The sequence below is a fragment of the Agrilus planipennis genome, unplaced genomic scaffold (assembly GCF_000699045.2).
Source record: "Agrilus planipennis isolate EAB-ADULT unplaced genomic scaffold, Apla_2.0 scaffold214, whole genome shotgun sequence".
Taxonomy (NCBI): Eukaryota; Metazoa; Arthropoda; class Insecta; order Coleoptera; family Buprestidae; genus Agrilus; species Agrilus planipennis.
In genome coordinates, this window is record NW_020438974.1 from 149,217 (window position 1) to 168,538 (window position 19,322).

Below are 19,322 nucleotides of genomic sequence, written 5' to 3' on the forward strand. Positions count from 1 at the left end.
TTATAATGACATCGAAGGGAAATGACAAACACGTCATACTAAGCGGGCGTTATACAAAGCATAGTCTTAGAAAATAAACAACTTTCTATTTTGGTTAGTTATTTAGTTTAATAGAGAGAAAAACTACAAATTGTACATATTTATTAACAGAAAAAGAAAAAGAACGATGAATTGTAATATCAATATACATAAGGGTCAGAAAAATAAGCGAAAATGTTATTATTAATCATTTGAGAATCAGTCATAATAAACGATATGTCATTTTAAACGGAGTCATTATATCCAAACTTTCCTATAGAGAATGCAGATTCGGGCTATAGGGCCGTGGTCTAAGTGAACCGACAGCGTCGAGACATCGAGATACAATCTACGTTCACGTTGTCAACGCAGCACTACCACTGAAGATGTCAGCCGCAGTAGCTGACGAAACGTCTGGACTGAATGGTTCACTTAGACCACGGCCCTATAGCCCGAATCTGCATTTTACTATGGATTCCGGCCGTGGAAGCCTTTGTTCTTATATTTTCCTATAGAGAATTTAATATGAAAACCAAACTTAACACTACAGTTACTTCATATTAAGCGGTTAGTCAATATAGGCGGAGTTATAATAAACGAATTCCACTGTAGTGCGTTATTGTGTCAAAAAACGAGTATACGTATAACACTTGTTTAAATGAACAGAATTGTAGGAGAAAATATGTTACATTATTAACATTTCTACCCATTTGTATTAAATTATGTATATAAAAAAAGTGAATGAAGATGTTTAAGGAATGTTGTATCCTCTAGATTGCTGTTCAACTACATCAATCGCGTTTAGTGGTTACACATCTAAAGTGCTTTAAACATTAACAATGTAATTTTAAAAACTGTTACCCTTAAAAAAATACATAGAAAACAAAATAAAAATGGAACGTAGCCACCGAATTCCTCAACATTTATACGTATTAAACGTAACCCAGATATTCATGGGTTTTCAGCATAATTTAAAGCTAAAGAAACTGATGTAAAATAAAAGGTTCATATTTTTTCGACGTCCCGAAATCCTATCCGCAAGAAATATGGGGGTTGGATGTTGATGCAGGGAAAAATATTACAGTCGATGTATGTAATACGGAAAAACGAGGAAAATGAAAAAAGGACTATACCTAAGTAGCCATAATCGTTTACGATGTAGACAAAAAAAATAAAACGCTTTTCTTTTCGCGAACACAGTTCTATTAAGTAATAAATTGTAGACAGAGAACACCTAGCAAACAAAGTGAAAATTGTTTCTTCCGACTGAGAATATGAAAAGTAACAAATGTTTCCTATTCAAACATAGAACATTGTCTGTTGCGAGTAAAATTTATTGTCCGTTTGTTTATTAAATCCAGAAAAATGGTTTTACTCGTAAAATAAGATAGATTAGGAACGGATATGTAGTGAGTATTAAGCTTTAACGACCATTTAGCCAATAAAACAAATCTTATGTAATCACCATATAACCACCATTGATAGTAACTGAATAAAAAAATAAAACGTATGAATTTCTAAATTAATTCCCACATTTCAATAATTTAAATTACCACCTATACTGTTTCGCATTGGCTTCCACAAAATATGTAATTACGTGCAGCATATATACCTATGTAATTCTACACAGCAGCGATTAATTAAAATTATTAACCTCAAATTTTTTTGGTAAACGTCTAGAGCATGGCCCCTACCACCGGAAGGGGTGGGGGTGGGGGATCGAAAGATAAGGTCTTCCCTAGCACTGTACCATAAAAAGTTCGTGGCAGTCTCACCCCCACAAAAAGTAATGGGGGTTAGATGATGGGAGGAATCAAAAGAGGGTGGTCACCTGAGTAAAACCCCATAAAAAATTTGCGGTGGTCTCACCCCCATAAAAAGTTATGGCGGTTGAAAGTTAATTATTTTGACAATTTTCCTACACTATAATTCAAATAAAATTCAATAAAAAAATATTTTCAAGCGGGTGGAGGTGGGGGATCGAAAAAACAGAAGATCGTTTGAAAGAAGAAAGAGAAGAAACCTANAGGTGGGGGATCGAAAGAGGGTGGTCACTTCAACAAAACCCGATAACCTAACCTAACCTACCCTATTGATAAAGATATTTAAATAATGTTTTATATAACTTTCTCAATATTTTTATGTACTTTTCATTAGTTTTACCTTTGAATATTGTTCAAGAATGACTATATAAATATTTACATGCCTAGAAATGTATAAAAATTTGCTTATTAACTTTGAACCCCCATAACTTTTTATGGGAGTGAGACCGCTACGAACTTTTTATGGTACAGTGGTGGGGGAGACCTCCTCTTTCGATCACCCCCCACCCCCACACCGCTCGGGGGTGAGGGCCATCATCTAGACCTTTACCATTTTTTTAATAAGTTAAAACCCCTCATCAAAAGTGGAGGGCTATGTATGTGCTTAAAAGAGCATGTTAGGTTAGTAAAGGTGCTGAACTATTAGATACAGGAACAAACTACTGATGTTGTCAAAGGATACGTAAACCCAAACTAAATTTGCTTGTCTTCTTACACGTCAATCCCATCATTCATTCTATTTATTGGTACATAAATCACAAGGGAAAGAAAATGCAATCAAATTAATGAAATTCAGTGGCATACAGCTTCCACGATAGGCAGATATTCGCAGTAGACCTAACAGGTTTAATAATTGCATAACTAGTTGTAGAAACTACTGTAAATTAGTAAAGAAATAGTTACCTAATCTTGACGTGCATCTTTTGGGCATAAATTTTTCCTTTTGTATAAAGTTTGTTTGGTTAACTCATCACCTATATGTATAACGGAAATACGGTAAAACGATTAAACGCTATTATCTTTGATAATTAAGAGAATCTCACAATCCTTCTAACTTTTAAACCATTCTCGGAAAGTTATAAACAGAGCAATTTTATGTTATAGGACTTCAGTCACACAATTCATCTTCAACATCAACAATTTCCTTTTTAATGGTCTACTGCTGTATGAAAAAAAAGACAGAACCAAATTCACCCCCTTTAATGATATAATTTACCCGAATGTGAAAAAGATTGCAGTCAAATTCACTCCCTAAGACATAGATTATACCACTGTTCGAAAAGGAACAATAATTTAGCTTCTTCCTCAGAAAAAAACTTTTGAGTGTTTCATTCCAGGTGCAGCTACTAATGCTGGCGGTAGGGGTAAGCTAAATGAAACGGACGAAATGAAGAGAAAAACCTGTGGAATATTATTACTGCTCCAGCATTTACCTAAGTGATCCAAGGAAACCTTACGAGAACTTACACCAGGACAGACAAACCCCAAAATTGAGTGGTCTAAACCAGCCCAACCGGAAATCGTTACCGGGAAAATGAAAAATTTGAAATGTGAAAATGTTACTTAATAAAATATTTTGGGAGAAGGGGGAACTGTTACCCACCCTAGTCTACCAGGAACATATCAGGAGTGAACTTATCAATGACATTGGAGTAATTTTCCTTGCAGTAAAACTCGTTTGAGAGTGAATTTGACAATGCCGACAGGAAAAATGGAAGAGCAGCAAAAAAAAATAATGAAGAAGAAACTTGATAAACGACAAATTGAATTTACTTTTTGTAAATGTGTATAACTACACTATTGAAATGGAGTATCGACTAATTATTCAATAACATACGGAACTTTGCAGTTATCGTATTTACAAGTACATATTTCAACGGGAAAATTAGCAGAAACACTTTGTTTTGTAATACGAAAATTAACGAACAAATTTTAAGTTCTTATACCTGGCTTACACATAAATGTGTAATGTAAATTGTTAATCCAAAATTATCGCTAATTGTGACAATTAGAAGCAATAAAGAAAAACTAACATAGGATAAATGTTTATCTACCTAACTTAAAAATATATTTATAATAAACAGGAAACAGGAGATTAAGTAGCTATACACTTCTGAACAACATTTATAAAGAACTTCCTGTATCTGAAGGAAACTAAGTTAGGAAGTATTAAAATTGTGACAAACGTCAACTTATTTAAGGCGGTAAGTACCGTATCAGCTAAGAACAAAAGAATATAACCTCGAATCAAATAATGAGAAAAATTATTTTAAAAACATGTTTTTTTTATGTTTATTCTGTATTCTCATTTCTTGTTGTAATTTACTTTTAAACCATTGGGGGATATATATTTCCGTATTATAATACTTTATTTAAATTTGAAAAATAAATTTTTAATTACTATAAAGCGTACTTGGAAGTACATTTCGTTTCTAATGTTATAAATATNNAATATAGTATAATTTTTTAATGAAATTTTATAAATTTAGTACAAATAAAAATGTAAGTGTCAATAAACTAATGTAAAATACATATAATTCGAAGTGTCACGATAATTCCCCTTGTAAAAAAAATAATTGAACCCTGATCTTACATTTTGATTACATTTTTAAATATTATACAAAATATTCTGAAATGTAATGTTAAGTATTGTATGGCAAACAAACATTTATCTTTGAAATTTATTTTTTAAACATTTAAATAATATTGTGTAAACTCTTGATGCTATGCTGAATCCTGGGGGAAAGCTATTCTGACTTTGTACAATGTGAAATGGTCCTGATAGATATGTACAGTTGCAACACAATATTTAAATTTTAATTCACAATTTAGAAGTTTAATACTTAGCAAAGGTTTTATTCATGGTTCTCAAGTATGATCATCTTCAAAGAGATGCTGCTTGCTTTATCGACGAAAAATGTTTCTAAAGCAACTGTTGGATAGTTGCCAAAGTCACTATTATAAAGCAAAGAGGCAAAAAGACCGAAAGTGTAAGATAAGAGTTAAGAAATGTACAGAAAATGTACAATACTAATACACAGTGATTTTAAAGTAGATACATATAATTATTTCTATATACTCCAGGTACTTTTTTAAAACAGAAGAGTACTCGATGTTCTATTGCAGTAGAAAATTAATAACTTCTACATTATTTAGTAAGTTGAAATACCAGTAAATCGGAAAAAAATAATGCTCCCTACGAATGAACTCTGAAACTCACGAACCAAATCTCAAAATTGCGGCGGAAGAAATAGGTTAGAAGTGTTCGAAATGTGGTGTTACAGGCGAATGATGAGGATACCGTGGATAGAGAAGGTTAGAAATGAAGAGGTATTAGTAAGAATAGCAAAACAGAGGACTTTATGGAAATCAATAAGAAATAAGTGAGATAGGTTAGCAGGACACCTTCTCAGGCATGAAGGTCTAGTCAGACATATTAGAGGCAGAAACAGGAGTCAAAAGGAGTAGAGGTAGACCTAGATTAGATTACTGTTCGTAAATAGTTAAGGACGTGGGTTGTTCTAGTTTTGGGGAAATGCGAAGATTAGGTCAGTATAGGAAAGAGAGGAAGTGGGCGTACAACCAGTCTTAGGACTGACTACCTTATAATTATGTTAGTGACTGAAGTTAAACTTTCAGAGTACTCACACAAGTCATTATTTAGACATATGAGACATATTAGAGGCAGAAACGGGAGTCAGGGGGGATAGAGGTAGACCTAATAGATTAGATTATTGTTCGCAAATAGTTAAGGATGTGGATTGTTCTAGTTTTAGGGAAATGCGAAGATTAACTCAGGATGGGAAAAAGTGGAGGTGCGTGTCCAACCAGTCTTATGACTGACGACATTATGATATATATATATATATGTAAATCAAAATAAACAGTATATAGATTACCTATATTTCTTAAATTGGATACCCTAACCAAAATTGGGAATCTGTTTTTCAAAGTAAAAATCACACACACAAACTTAATTTTTGTCGCTTCCAAACAGTTTAGTGCTACCAAGTAATGTTCTATCACTAAACATGTATAGGGGATGAGTTAAACCGGCAAGAGGAGAAACAAGAAACTCTAACTGTGACTCTGGCTCACAATTAAAGCCACAGTTTTATGGCGCAACCTACCAATGAATAACCGAACTGAGGGGGAGAGGTTTTAGTCGGTAAGCGTCCTCCGGGATGACTCCGACACTACCCGGTCGCACGGGCAGCCGGGTGTCTTATGAAGATTTCCTGTTCTCCACGAAAACAAAAAAATAACCAAACTGAGTGCTTCATACAGGATCGCTTTATGTTAGAGACCTTTCGTTTTGTGGATTCGTTTACAAAAGACTATTCACCGGCTTTGAGATAATACACAGTACCTATCCGAAATTAGGCAACTGTCCTCTAATATTGTTAAACGAAGTTAGCTCAAAAAGATCGGTTCGCAAATAGTATTAGCTGTCACTTAATACAAAACAAAAACTACTGCGCGTGATCGTCACGTCATTATGATAAATAACGTTAGACCTCAGACCATGTTAATGGTGACAAAGCCTCCCGCAGGGGTGACATTAATATAACCTAATGGTCTAGCCTAACCTAAGGTCATTCAACTGACAAAACACTGGGTTTCATTTAGTCAGTAATTTATTGAAACTACCAAACTTGGTTCACGATTTCGAACTTATTAGTTCTCATCAGCACGCTATACGCAGTTTCGCCAAATCACCGATCAAACCAATGTTGTTCTGTAAAGGGAAGCTAAAGTACAAAATATAAGGCGCATAAGGTCACCTAATAATATTTGCTGCTTATTACCATGGCGTACTGATGGAAACCAATGGAAATAAATTGAAATCGATCGATCCACATTTAGTAGTTGCAAGAGCTTTATGTATCATAAGTTGTGTCACAGATTCATTTTGGTGGATATTGTATTTCATTCAACTGCTTCGGTATTTTCGTGAAATTGAGCTCCACTATTTATACAAGGAATATTTTTTGAGATAAGTTATTTATTGAGATAAGTAATTTAAAGTTAGAAGTTTAGAAAAGATCAAAAACACGAAGCAGATAAAAAATAACAACAACATATTCGCAATTCGCAAATGTAACGGAAACCTTTCAGTTTTGTCTGTAAACATGCCAACCGATTTGTATTTGCATTTTTCAGTATGAATACTCATTCGACGGAATTAGTCCTGTCCTGCGTTCGCATCACTGTTCCCTGTAACAACATCATAAAACACGTGCAAAAGTTTTTGTTCTTTATCAAGCATACATCTTGACGTTTATCATATTCACATATAAAAGTTCCTTATTCGCGTTTTCATTATTTCTGTATTCGCGGCTAAAAATTTTATTATTCGCGGATACAATCGGTAAACAGAAAACGATTCGGTGTCATTTATTAAGGAGATTCACTCCAATAGACCGCTGCGCGATAAATATGTGTTTTTTGTATGGTAACAGACATAGTTTCGCACTAACTCGGTATGTTTTTGGTTTTCAATAATATGGTCATTGAAAGTTTTTACAAATACTTAAAATTGATGCTTCTTGTAGGACACGTATTTTTAATAGACATTAAAAAATCGAAAAATGGCCTTCGACAGGCTTTAGAACAATGCTTTATCTAGCTTACCACAAAATTTCAAACATTTGTTCCAAACATTAAACTCATGATATCTAGAACCGATAAGCATGTTTTTAGTCTACAGCGCGTGTACTACTGAATCCCCTTAATGTATCATCCGGCATCTTTTGAGTATGTACTGTTGGTACATGCGGAGGCAGCTTTTATAAAATATAAAAGATGTAACTGAGTAAACAGAAAAAGGATTCGATGTTATTTTTCAACGTATCGGCATCTTTTAAGTACTGTTGGCTCGTGCCGAGGCGACTTTTATAAAAGATGTAACCGAGTGGGCTAATTTCAAAATTCAAAACAAGAAAAAACACTAAATTTTTTAAACCCTTGCCTAAAGCTTATAAACCTAAATAACGATTAATTTTAATTCCGAATTTCTCAATAAATTGATTTTATTCTGATACATATTGGTTTTATTTTGGAACCGTAGAACGTATCTCTTATGATTCCATACTAATTACCATTCCATACCCACGGTTTGTATATTCGCGGCATATTTATGGAACGTGTACCCCGCGAATAAAGAGCTGTTACTGTATTACAAACAAACCCTTTTTGAAGTATAAGGTTAATGGTCTTTCAACTACTCCTGTGTGTAATCGTTGTTAGAATTTACTAAGAATGTTGTTGTATAGAACAAGTAGGGAAACGATAGCAGAAGACCAATAAAGATTCGATTGTAACAATATATTACAGATTCTAAGTTATTTTCTAACGTAAATTACAATTCTTTAAGACGAGTACCTGTGCAGATAAATCTTCACAAAAGCGGTTATTGGATTTTCTACTCTCTTTGCTTTAAAGATGAAGCATTTTATTGCTACATAGTTACGTTGCGTTCCAATTTTCTACCCCAGTGGCACTGTTGGCAAAAGCGATATAAACGAGAAACAGAAAAAAAAACATCTGTTTCTAAAAAGACGATAAAATATATGGAATTCTTATAAGTACTAAAGAGAAAGTCAATGTAATAGGTATGTGTAGTTTCTGTATTTGAAACTCCCTTCAATAATACAAACAATATATGATCGTCTGTTTTGAAATGTGATTTCTAGTCTATAGTTGAGACCATCAAAACTGGCATAGATCGCAATAAATTATCTGTGAGAATAGATGTATGTTTTTTCTTGTTTCCACTTGGAACTGTAGTTATTAACTGCGTTTTGAACACACTCATAGTAAGTTACGAAATGCTTCATGAGTAGTATAGACTAAGTGAAAAGAGGTAACTGAATAATAGTAAGTGGTGCAGCAGTTAGAGGTTACTTAGGTACGCTAAATATAAGGGTCGGCTTTATAACTGATTGGTTAGAATTATATTTTTAAAAAACATCTTTGCTTTCCTAAATTCCTAAGAATATTGAACTTTATTTATAGTACGATGCTGGCAACATGCTCAAATTCTACTTGTCTGCATCTCTTTCTATTACACATTAATTGATGTAATGTTATTCCCTTTTCTTTATTAGTGTCCGCTGCAATTCCTATCTGACATCTCTTTCCTGTCTACAACGTCTGTCGTGAGTAAAAGTAGGTGTTCTGTCAGCAACCGTTCCAGTCTAGTTACTAAGTCGGCAGAAGAAAATAAATGCGACAGTTTTGTTGCAGACTATGCCAATTTTGAACGCCCCAACTATACGCACATATTAAAAATAAAAGAACATTTCTGTTTTTACTGGCTGCTTCTAATTAAAAAAAAGTTATTTGTTTTAGTTTTCTATTAATCAATATTATAATTTTGTACAGCTTTCTAATAACCAAGTTAACGAAAAAACGACAGTTTTATTACGGACTATGTCAATTCTGAATATTTCATAGCAGGTTAATATAATAAATAAATGTTTATTATTAGAATTTTTTTTACATAGCAATTCTAATTTTACATTTACTTTTTGAAGTAACAGTTTTGAATTTTATATTCAACATCTCGTACATTTCATTGATCAATGATGTAGATATTTCTACACTAAAAGTAATAATTGTTAATTTTTTGTGAAAGTGTAAAAATTACGATGTTTTAATTTAATTAATGAACGTCTTTTGTTTAAAACTGAGGTTTTGCTATCTTTTTCTTGGTACGCTACCGATATTTAAACAAATCTAAACATACATTTATTCTTGAGTCCTTCGTAGTCGAATCAATGAAGGCTTTAATTTCTTAATTCTCATTAACAACTCCGATTTTGATCATTTTTTTAATGCATGTTTTTTAATAGTACCTATTCAGTCAGAAATATCTCAATTTCAGGATTTTTTTTATAATTTTTAAACAATAAACATATTTTATTAAATTTAGATCTACAGCAATTTCATTGGCATTCACTTTCGTAAATGTTGCTATTGTTGTTTAAACAATATAAAAAATTATTAACCACAACTCCGGGAGACATTGTTGATACTAAATTTTCAATAAAAACAATAGACATGTTCATAAATATTCCCGTGAATTTAGTTATTATTGTTTAAACAATATAAAAAATATTTTCCTGAAATGTGAATGTTGAATAATATTAAAAAAACACGTATTTAAAAGAAATGATCAAAATTGGAGCTGTTACTTAGAATTAAGAAGTTTCGTCGATTTTTAGGTTTCATTGATTGATCATATCTCATATGCTAATTTCTAAAAGTATTCCTTTCATTAACCCTTTACTACCCTTTCTTATCTACTGTTCCTTTCTCATACTCAATTTCCTTTTCTATACATTAATATAAATTGTAGAATTACTATTTTAAATGTGCCTAAATAGCAGCGTTGAGTAATCAACTAATTAAAACTTGGCGTTTATTGTAACGATGACATTACGTCAAAATCGATTTGAGCAAATTTTACAAGTATGAAGGAACAATCGTGAAGGAACGTGCCAGTCCAGAAAGCATCATTAAAATTTTACGAAATTCAAACTTCGCAACTAAATTGTAAAATCGTAATTGAATTTTAGATGCTGCTCTTGTGATGTTTATCGACCCATACAAGTCACTATCAAAGTTAGCTCCCAATTCGTTTCTGACTTATCTTAACAGTATGTAAAACGGTTCTTTTAACTAATTATTACATACAATATTTAAAAATTGTTCTTGCTTGATGTATATACACCGATTGTTCCATTATGAATCGAACAAATACAAAGAAAACTAAATTTTTATGATAACGCAAAAATTACAATTTTCGATTATAAATAACTGAATTTGCCGTAGGAATAGTAGAATTTATTACGTGGCTTGTAATAATCTCAATTTTGACATGACGACGTTGTACGGGTGCGAAACATAGATGGTAGACTCTATGGAAAAGAAAAGGTTAGAAGCGTTCGAAATGTGGTGTTACAGGCGAATGATGAGAACACCGTTGATAAAAAAGGTTAGAAGTGAAGAGGTATTAGAAAGAATAGGAGAACAGATGACTCTATGGAAGTCAATAAAAAATAGGCAAGATAGGTTAGTAGGACACCTTCTCAAGCATGAAGGTTTAGTCACAGACATACTAGAGGCAGTAACAGGAGTTAAGAGGAGTAGAGGTAGACCTAGATTAGATTACTGTTCACAAATAGTTAAGGATGTGGGATGTTCTAGTTTTACGGAAATACGAAGATTAGCTCAGGATAGGAAGGAGTGAAGGTGCGTGTACAACCAATTACAAAATTCGAGTGAAAACGGATCTCATATTTCCTCAGAATATTTCTGAAACTGAAACAATGAAGTTTTTGCTTTGTACACTATCGAGGTGGGGGACCTTTTTAACATCAGAAACCACATTTAAATTAGACTTGTTAAATGATTATGGCTTTTCGAGATGACGTAAATTTCCACCTATAAAAGACCAATAAGTGCTGAAGCACTCCAGCATTGTAATTCCAACAGTTATTTAAAATCTACTGCAGTTTAACGTTTAACTCTTTAGTAAATTGCTTGGTTGCTTTCCTTAATAACAGAAAGATCTGTGCACGTTTTTACAATTTCAGACAGTGATATGGAGCAAGGACGCTCCTGTCCCAGGATAGCCGTGTTACCGATCCTGGTGACCTTCGGGAAATCAATTTAGGCAAGTCACAGTGGCTGAGCTACTAAAAAAATTATCTTATGATTACTATGTTAATTGCGAAAAATATATGCATATAATTAATACAAGGGCACGTTGTTGGTGTCGAAAAAACTAAGAGTTGATTAGGTCTCTAAACTGATTTTGAAAATTGGGAATTTGATTAATTGAGAGACGTCATTCAATTAATTTCAATTTTTTGGCTTCGAATGCATTCGGGCAAACCCGATTGACGTGAGATTTGAAAATTAAGTAGAGAAAAGCTCAAGAATCAGAAATTATATAATACCGAGGTGCTTTTACCTTAGGGGTGGTTTCCACCCACTTTAGGAGGTGAAAATTAACACCATTAAAATAAGTGCAGAAATCGATAGCGAGATAAATTCTAAACAAAAATAACCTATACATTTTTTTATATAAACCAATGCTTTCCCAGTAATTCGTAACTGTTAGTTCATCAAAAAAATGCGTGTTTACGAATAACGTAAGAACCGTGTGTTTTTAGAAGACAAACTCTACTGAAGCAAAAATGAAGCTTTTCAAATAGCGAATCGATTAGTTTTTTTTTGTTACAGTACATTAAATCTAAGGATTGACGACCTTATGATGATGGATATTAAATAAAACTAGAGATATGAATCGTTAAAGATGATGTTTTATCACCAAAAACTGAATTCGAGTCTTTCGACATTAAATAACAGAAAAACGATGGATTTTTGAAGAAAACCTCAAATATCCTTATTTATAGTGCTTAAAAAGATCTTAAAAATAAGTTCCAGTAGAAGTCATTTGCATCAATAATAATGGAGTTACAGTACAACCAATACGGTTGTCTTTTTCCAAAGAAAATCAACAATAACACTATTGACTTTATACGGTAAGAACTGAAAAACTGTAAATGTACAATTAGCTTCATTAGGGTACTAACAAGGTATTCTAGGAGTTTGAATGCTTTAGAATGTTTATTTTTAAAAATAAGTTTGATATACATTAGACAGAAATTTCGAAATTTCTGAAAAAATTTCCTTTTTTCTCCAATAGGTAAAANGTCCAAATAAAAAACGGAACTCATGTGTCTGTCTGTCCGTCTGTAACAGTCAATTTGCTCTAAATCTAATGAACCGATTAAATTGAAATTTCGATAAGGATTTCAAATATATTTTTTTATAATCTTGAAATAAGTAGTTGTAAGTTATCTAAAAAAATAGACGAAAATTGACCATCCCCCCACCCTTATCACCGAAATTACTGTACCTGAAATTTTATAACTTGGTAAATCGTTCAGCAAAACAATATTGTGCGTACAAATTTATACATTTGCAGTTTGAATGTATGGGAGAACATGTTTTTTTTTCAACTACAATTAAGTTGGTTTTCGGATTAGGGTTCCGTACGTCCGAATGAAAAACGGAACCTTTATAGGATCCTCGTGTGTCTGTCTGTTCTATCTAATACATTTTTTTGTAGCGGTAGTGATGTCTAACCATCATTATAGAGCGATTTGTCAAGCTCTTGAAAATACTCATTGATGTAAAAAACGATGTAATATATCAAAAAATGTATTTGCATAAAATTTTGCTTGTTTTTAGGGTTTTCTATGATGAATATTTCCTGAGATATCGTTGTTGTATGTTGAATTTTTATTAAAATCTGATAGAATTCGGAGGCATTTCCTTATTGTTACTGGACTAATTTGTTTTTTCAAAAAAAAAACCAAATGCCCTATCACATACATAATGTTATTATTTTTTTCCAATCGAAAAACAGCACAATCTTTCTTAAACTTGGTCATTAGAAAGCTTTATAAAATTATAATATTCATTAATCGAAAACTAAAACAATTAATTTTTCAATGCAATTGTAGTGGATAAAATGGTCAATTTTTCCGTGCAGTACTGTACGGATTATACGCTCCTCCCCGGTTAAGAGTTTGGCCGAGAGTTGTCTACTTCTTCTTCTGGCCTAGTGCTGTTCTTTTCTACTTTGCGCCGGTCAAACTGAAGGTCACATCGCTCCAGAAAGTAAACGAAGTATACATCCATTCTTACAAATAATTCACTGCGGACTTTGCCAATTTTGATAGTCCCAACTGTACGTATGTCGTTTCACACACGAATAGATTTAAACATAGATTTCATCTTTGTCTTTTGGTTTAGTTCCGACTGTAGTTTCAGTCTTTTGTCCCTAGAAACTAACTTAATTTCAAATTGCATAATTTGATGCTATTGAAAAAAAACTAATTCGATTTCGCGCTCACTTTTCGAATTTTGGTCCAGTTACACAACGTTGCATGAGTCCTTTTTATAGTTTACTCGGTCGGGAATACTGTATCTATTGACGTTCTTTGCGACCTGAAAGAAGTCGTCAAGATTTTGCCAAGAAGTAGGTCAACTAACGATGAAAGAGAGATTTTATACTCTGCTTGACTGACTTGTCTGGAAGATTACCTCCATACATCACAAGAACTTAATTTACAATTGCGTTTCGTCTCAAGATTCTCACGTTTAAGATTATCATAGACTTAATTTGTTTAATTGTACACATTAAACGGTGAAAGTAGCAGAATTTAATTAACTCCAACAACTACTAAGTAATAAAACTTGTTATTTTAGATATATTAAATGTACACAAGACGTGATTTCAAAGTAAATGACCGAAAATATAAAGTTCTTGAACTTTCTTTTTTCTCAAATATAAATATATTCACACAAATGTAACATGATTACTGAAAATTATAGACGTATCCTTCATCACACAGTTTCGTGTACACGTTCCATTTTAAAATGAAAGGCGATTAATATGAACCAACTACAAAGGGGTAATATAATGAATTTTCATGAAACCGTCAGAAATACTTCAAAAATCTAAAAGAGTAGATAAATACGAATTCATAGATATACAGGGGCAAAAGATTAGTTTACTTAGATTTGCAGATGATATAGTAGTATTAGCATCTAGCAAGGAGTTAGAATTAGCTTTAAATAAAATGGAAGCGGTATTGACAAAACAGTAATTTATGAAAATAATAAAAGTAAAACAAAAATACTGGTATGCAAGGGAAGAAAAAGTAGGGAAAGAGCGAATATAAAGATAGGAGAGAGAAAAATTAGAAGAATAGCTGATTTTAGGTATCTAGGAAGTCAGATATGTCAGAACGGAAGGAGTAGTAGGAATATCAAGCAGAGGATAGCGCAGGGTCGAGTCGTCTTCAATTAAAAGAAGTTACTTCTACGCTCGCAAACGGTTAATTTAGAAATTCGAAAAAGATTGTTAAAGGTGTATGTTTGGAGCGCGGCGCTGTACGGGTAAGAAACATAGACGGTGGGCGCTGCGGAAAAGAAAAGGTTAGAAACTTTCGAAATGTGGTGTTACAATGGTGAGAATACCGTGGATAGAGAAGGTTAGAAATGAAGAGGTATTAGAAAGAATAAGCGAACTGAGGACTCTATGAAAGTTAATAAGAAATAGGCGAGATAGGTTAGTAGGACACCTTCTCAGGCATGAAGGTCTAGTCAGATACATTAGAGACAGAAACAAGAGTTAGGAGGGGTAGAGGTAGACCTATATTAGATTACTTTTCGCAAATAGTTAAGGATGTGAGTTGTTCTAGTTTCAGGGAAATGCGAAGATTAGCTCATGATAGGAAAGAATGAAGGTGCCTGTCCAACCAGTCTTAAGACACAATAAAATTTTCGTTTACGTTCTAGTTTAAATTTTATTTTTCTTATGATATGTAATTCATACAAGAACTCTAATTACTATCTTTTCAACTGCAATATTTTAAAAACGTAACGCAAAACATGTAGGTACTATAGGACGGTGCAGTATACGTATTTATGGAGAAAATGGTAACCAAGAGTTTTGACTCAGCACTAAAACTTCTGAAATGTGTTTAGGTAATTTGAAAGAATAGGTTTTGAGGGTGTTTTTATAGCAACGTATTGCAAAAGATGTAGAGATTCAAATGCATGTCCAATCGTTTTTACTAAAATGACCAAAATTTTTATCGATTTTGATGTCCATTAGTTTTGAGCAAAACTGATCATGGTCTTGCAGTCTTAATCTTAATCTAATATCAAAACTGTCTTTATACTAACAATACCAAGACTAAAACCAAGACTGAATTTGCAAGACCAAAACCAAATACCCAAGACTAAACGAAAAATTATTATTTCCGGTGTATTTATGAGTATAACTATTTGAAGCAACTTTAGTATTTGAAATTTTCAGTTTGCTTTACTAGATTTGAACATTAAATATAAAACAACTGTTTGAAATATGAGATCTACAAGAACGTCCTCGAAGTGAGTCTTCTTTGTTCGTGTGTCTAGATAACACCTACTTGAAATATAAAGGCAAACTAATTTTTTTACGATATTTTTTACTTCTTTCAAGTACCTTGTACAATTTTGTTCACTAAAACGTCAGTGCGTTAGAGGATGGGTCAAGTTATGCACCGGAGGAAGAGCAAGTTCTCGAGTTTTCATAACTTTGACAACTATCAACACTATTTTCTTTAAAAGTCATAACAAGCTCGCATGTATGACAGGAAATTTCAGCATTTAAGTCAATTATTGAGTCGGTAAATAGAAAAATCTGTGCTTAGAAGAATTATTAAAAAAAAAACGTATCAGATTAAATGAGCAAAACCAAAACTTAACAAGACTATATCAGCAAGACCTAGACCAAGGCCGAAACTAAAAGTATTTGAGCAAAACCAAGACCGACACTTAGATCGCGACACACTTGTTTTGCTCATCACAAATGTCGATAACCAACGGCTTAGTATGCATGTGCTTTCTCTAAATATTCTTCAAACGGATGGCCAAAATAGATGAAACACAAATAAATAATGTATCCCTATTTCGTATCCCTATTTCAAGATTTTATAAGTGATTAACAATCGCCGTCAGATAATTCCAATTAGTATTTTTAGAATGTTTTATTAATCACATTTGTAAATACGTGGTAATCCTCAAAGCAAGCTTTTGTAAATCATTATTGTGTATTCGCAAATAAAAAATAAAAAAACGTGTATATAAGTAGTTATAGGTATTTTATTATGCACCTTGTATTATGCGGCAACTTCACAACATCAAAAATTTAGGCACTAAACTCGCAAACGTAAGACGGGCAACCATCAAAGGTGAATATCGCACGCGAAATGACCCACTTTTAAACATCAATAAAAATGTTCGATGGATGACAGCCGAATTGGGTTAGGACATAATGAAGATACTTTGTACATTTTGTTAAAACATGTTATGTCGGTTTGTACACTTTTCAAACTTCCTATGTTATAATAAAATATTTGAAAATATTAGTAAGTAAAATATGTTTCATTTAGACATGAATGTAATTTTTGTCTCAAGCTTTTTTCAGGATCGAGATTCGGTAGATTGGAAAAGTATTATATCTGATTTTTGTCAAAGAATTAGGTTAATTTATTAAGAAATAAATATCGGCAAAGAATATGTAGGTAAATACGAAATAAAAAAATTCGCCATAAACTTTGCTACATGATGGAACCATTAACTATGCAATTGGAGACCAAATTAGAGTATGTTCTGAATTCGAAATCCTAAAAGATCTTTATTTCTTAATAAATTAGACCGAACTTAAGGCAAAGATTAAAACTATCAGCCTCCTCTGTTGTAGCAGATACTTTCGAGATTTGTTTACATTTTTCAAAGTTATCCTTCTTATGGAACGTTAAGAGTAAAATATTAACATGCAACGGAAATTGCGCACGCATAGCTAGCTACCATTTAACAGTACGAAATTAAATTAGGTTAAGTTAGTTAGAAAGCACGTGGTTAGAATTCCAGCGCAGTACGAGAATTGGTGCGTCTGGCCTCGGCGGTCGCCGCTGTTCGCTAATAAGAGCGAATAGGAGCAATACTCAGAAGTAAAATTAAATAAAAATATTATTTTGACAAATAAATACTTATTAGTTAGCATTTCTTTCATTTCCATAATTTAGTTACTTGCCAAAACAAAATTTAACAAATCCATAAAAAGGACATCGAGATTTCGGAATATAATCAATGAAAGGGTCAATTATGGTTTATTTTATGTAAAAATAATAATAAAATATTGTTTTTAGCTGAAATAGTAGCAAGCAGACGCATACAGCGAAAAAAATATTGTTATTAATCACTTTATAGTTATCTTTTTATTTTGAATTGATATGTGGGCTTTTCACAGACAGCTAATCTTCAATCACTTTATTTGTTAATGCATTATCCCATTCCCTCTCTGTTTCCGATGTTTGTCCAACCAATCAGATTATTATTTGAGCAAATTTTCAGCTACTGCCACCACTCGCCAGGACGACGCACCAACCGTGTAAACGCACAGTGGAGTCAAACATAAACATTACGAAAACACAGAAATTTACTTCCGCTTTCAATATTTTAGGTAATTGTTTAGAAATGAGACTTCAGATAAAAATTAAAAACTTTTTTACCTTCGAAAAACTATTTTTTAGGGTAGAACTACATGTTTGAAGGTGGAGAAAACCCTTTGAATAATAATATATCTATATATATAAGACTTATGACTAATGCCTCCCAGAAATAGGTAAATAACATTAAATGTAAAATCAAAGTGTTATCGTACAAATGAAAGTAACGTAGCCTAATCTAACCGGAAACTAATGAACTCAAATGTAATTTAATCCAATGTAATCTAATCTCGCTTTTAAACTGGCAATATCGCTTGAAATGCATAAAATTGTAAATAGATTCTCAATTATGTGATCTTGTACTAATCACTCAACTTCGTGTATATTATCTATTATATTATGTAAATGCACGCCTTAAAATTGCTAACTCTATAAAACAGTAGGAGTGTATTAATAACTATTGACAAAACTGTAGTGGTGTACATATTTTCCATTTTTTTTTAATAATATAATCAAACCAGTAGTTACTCTCAAAGTAGAATCCATCAATTCTTGAACATCATTTTCAATATTTTTTTCCGAAAATTGTGTAACATGAAAACCTTCCAATAAAAAATTGTTTGTCTTAAGGCAAATTTGCTATGACTTTTTAGTCTAAAAGTTGGTAAATCGACTCATATCAAGTCTGTTATAGTAATAACTTCAATGAATGATACAAACAAGACTTTCATCGCTTTTTGATTGTTGTAAAACTTGGACTATACCATAGTTTTTCACATACGTTAAAATGATGGTCAACAAGAACGCAGTCACTGATCAACTAATTTACATAATTAAATCTTCTTTATAAAATAATCACTCACCATTTTCTTAAGAAACCTCTGTACCGTCTACTAACGTGCACTTCCCTTTGATTTTCTGCAAAAAAAAATATTTTAGTTAAAAAGTGACATAAAAGACAAATCTCACGTTAATAAAATCCACGATTAAAGTGGACGAAACAAGTGCCTGCTTTTTTAAAAGTCAGTAAAAAGTAACTAGGTATGAATTCCATTTAGTTTATTTACTACTACAGACTCTTTTATTATCCTCCTTGATCTTAATTTTGTATTTGATAGTTGTGGCAAAGCTGTCTGTTCGTTACACTGTCAGGCTTCTAATTTCTAAACCAAATGACAATGAGATATCAATTTCAAATTTATAAATAATATCCTTAGCCTCGAGGCGCAAATCTTATTTAAAGTTATAAACACTATAAACATAATCATTGAAAGGAGCTTTGCAAGCAGAACGTAAATATATTTTTTTTAATTGTTTCCGAATTAAATCAACGTTTTGGCGTTTTAGTAATATTTTATTAGTAGGCCCAGCACAAAAATGACGTATTTACCTAAAA

The 19,322-nt window shown here is 32.4% G+C and overlaps 1 long non-coding RNA gene across 1 annotated transcript in view; it reads right to left on the reverse strand.

Annotated features, from left to right (window-relative positions):
• Window positions 1-18,841, reverse strand: part of LOC112904700 — a 164,232-nt gene extending 145,391 nt beyond the window's left edge. Inside the window, exon 1 of the long non-coding RNA XR_003231287.1 lies at window positions 18,790-18,841. This is a non-coding gene — a long non-coding RNA (uncharacterized LOC112904700). The remainder of the gene's footprint in view (window positions 1-18,789) is intronic.
• Between the last annotated feature and the right edge of the window lie 481 nt (window positions 18,842-19,322).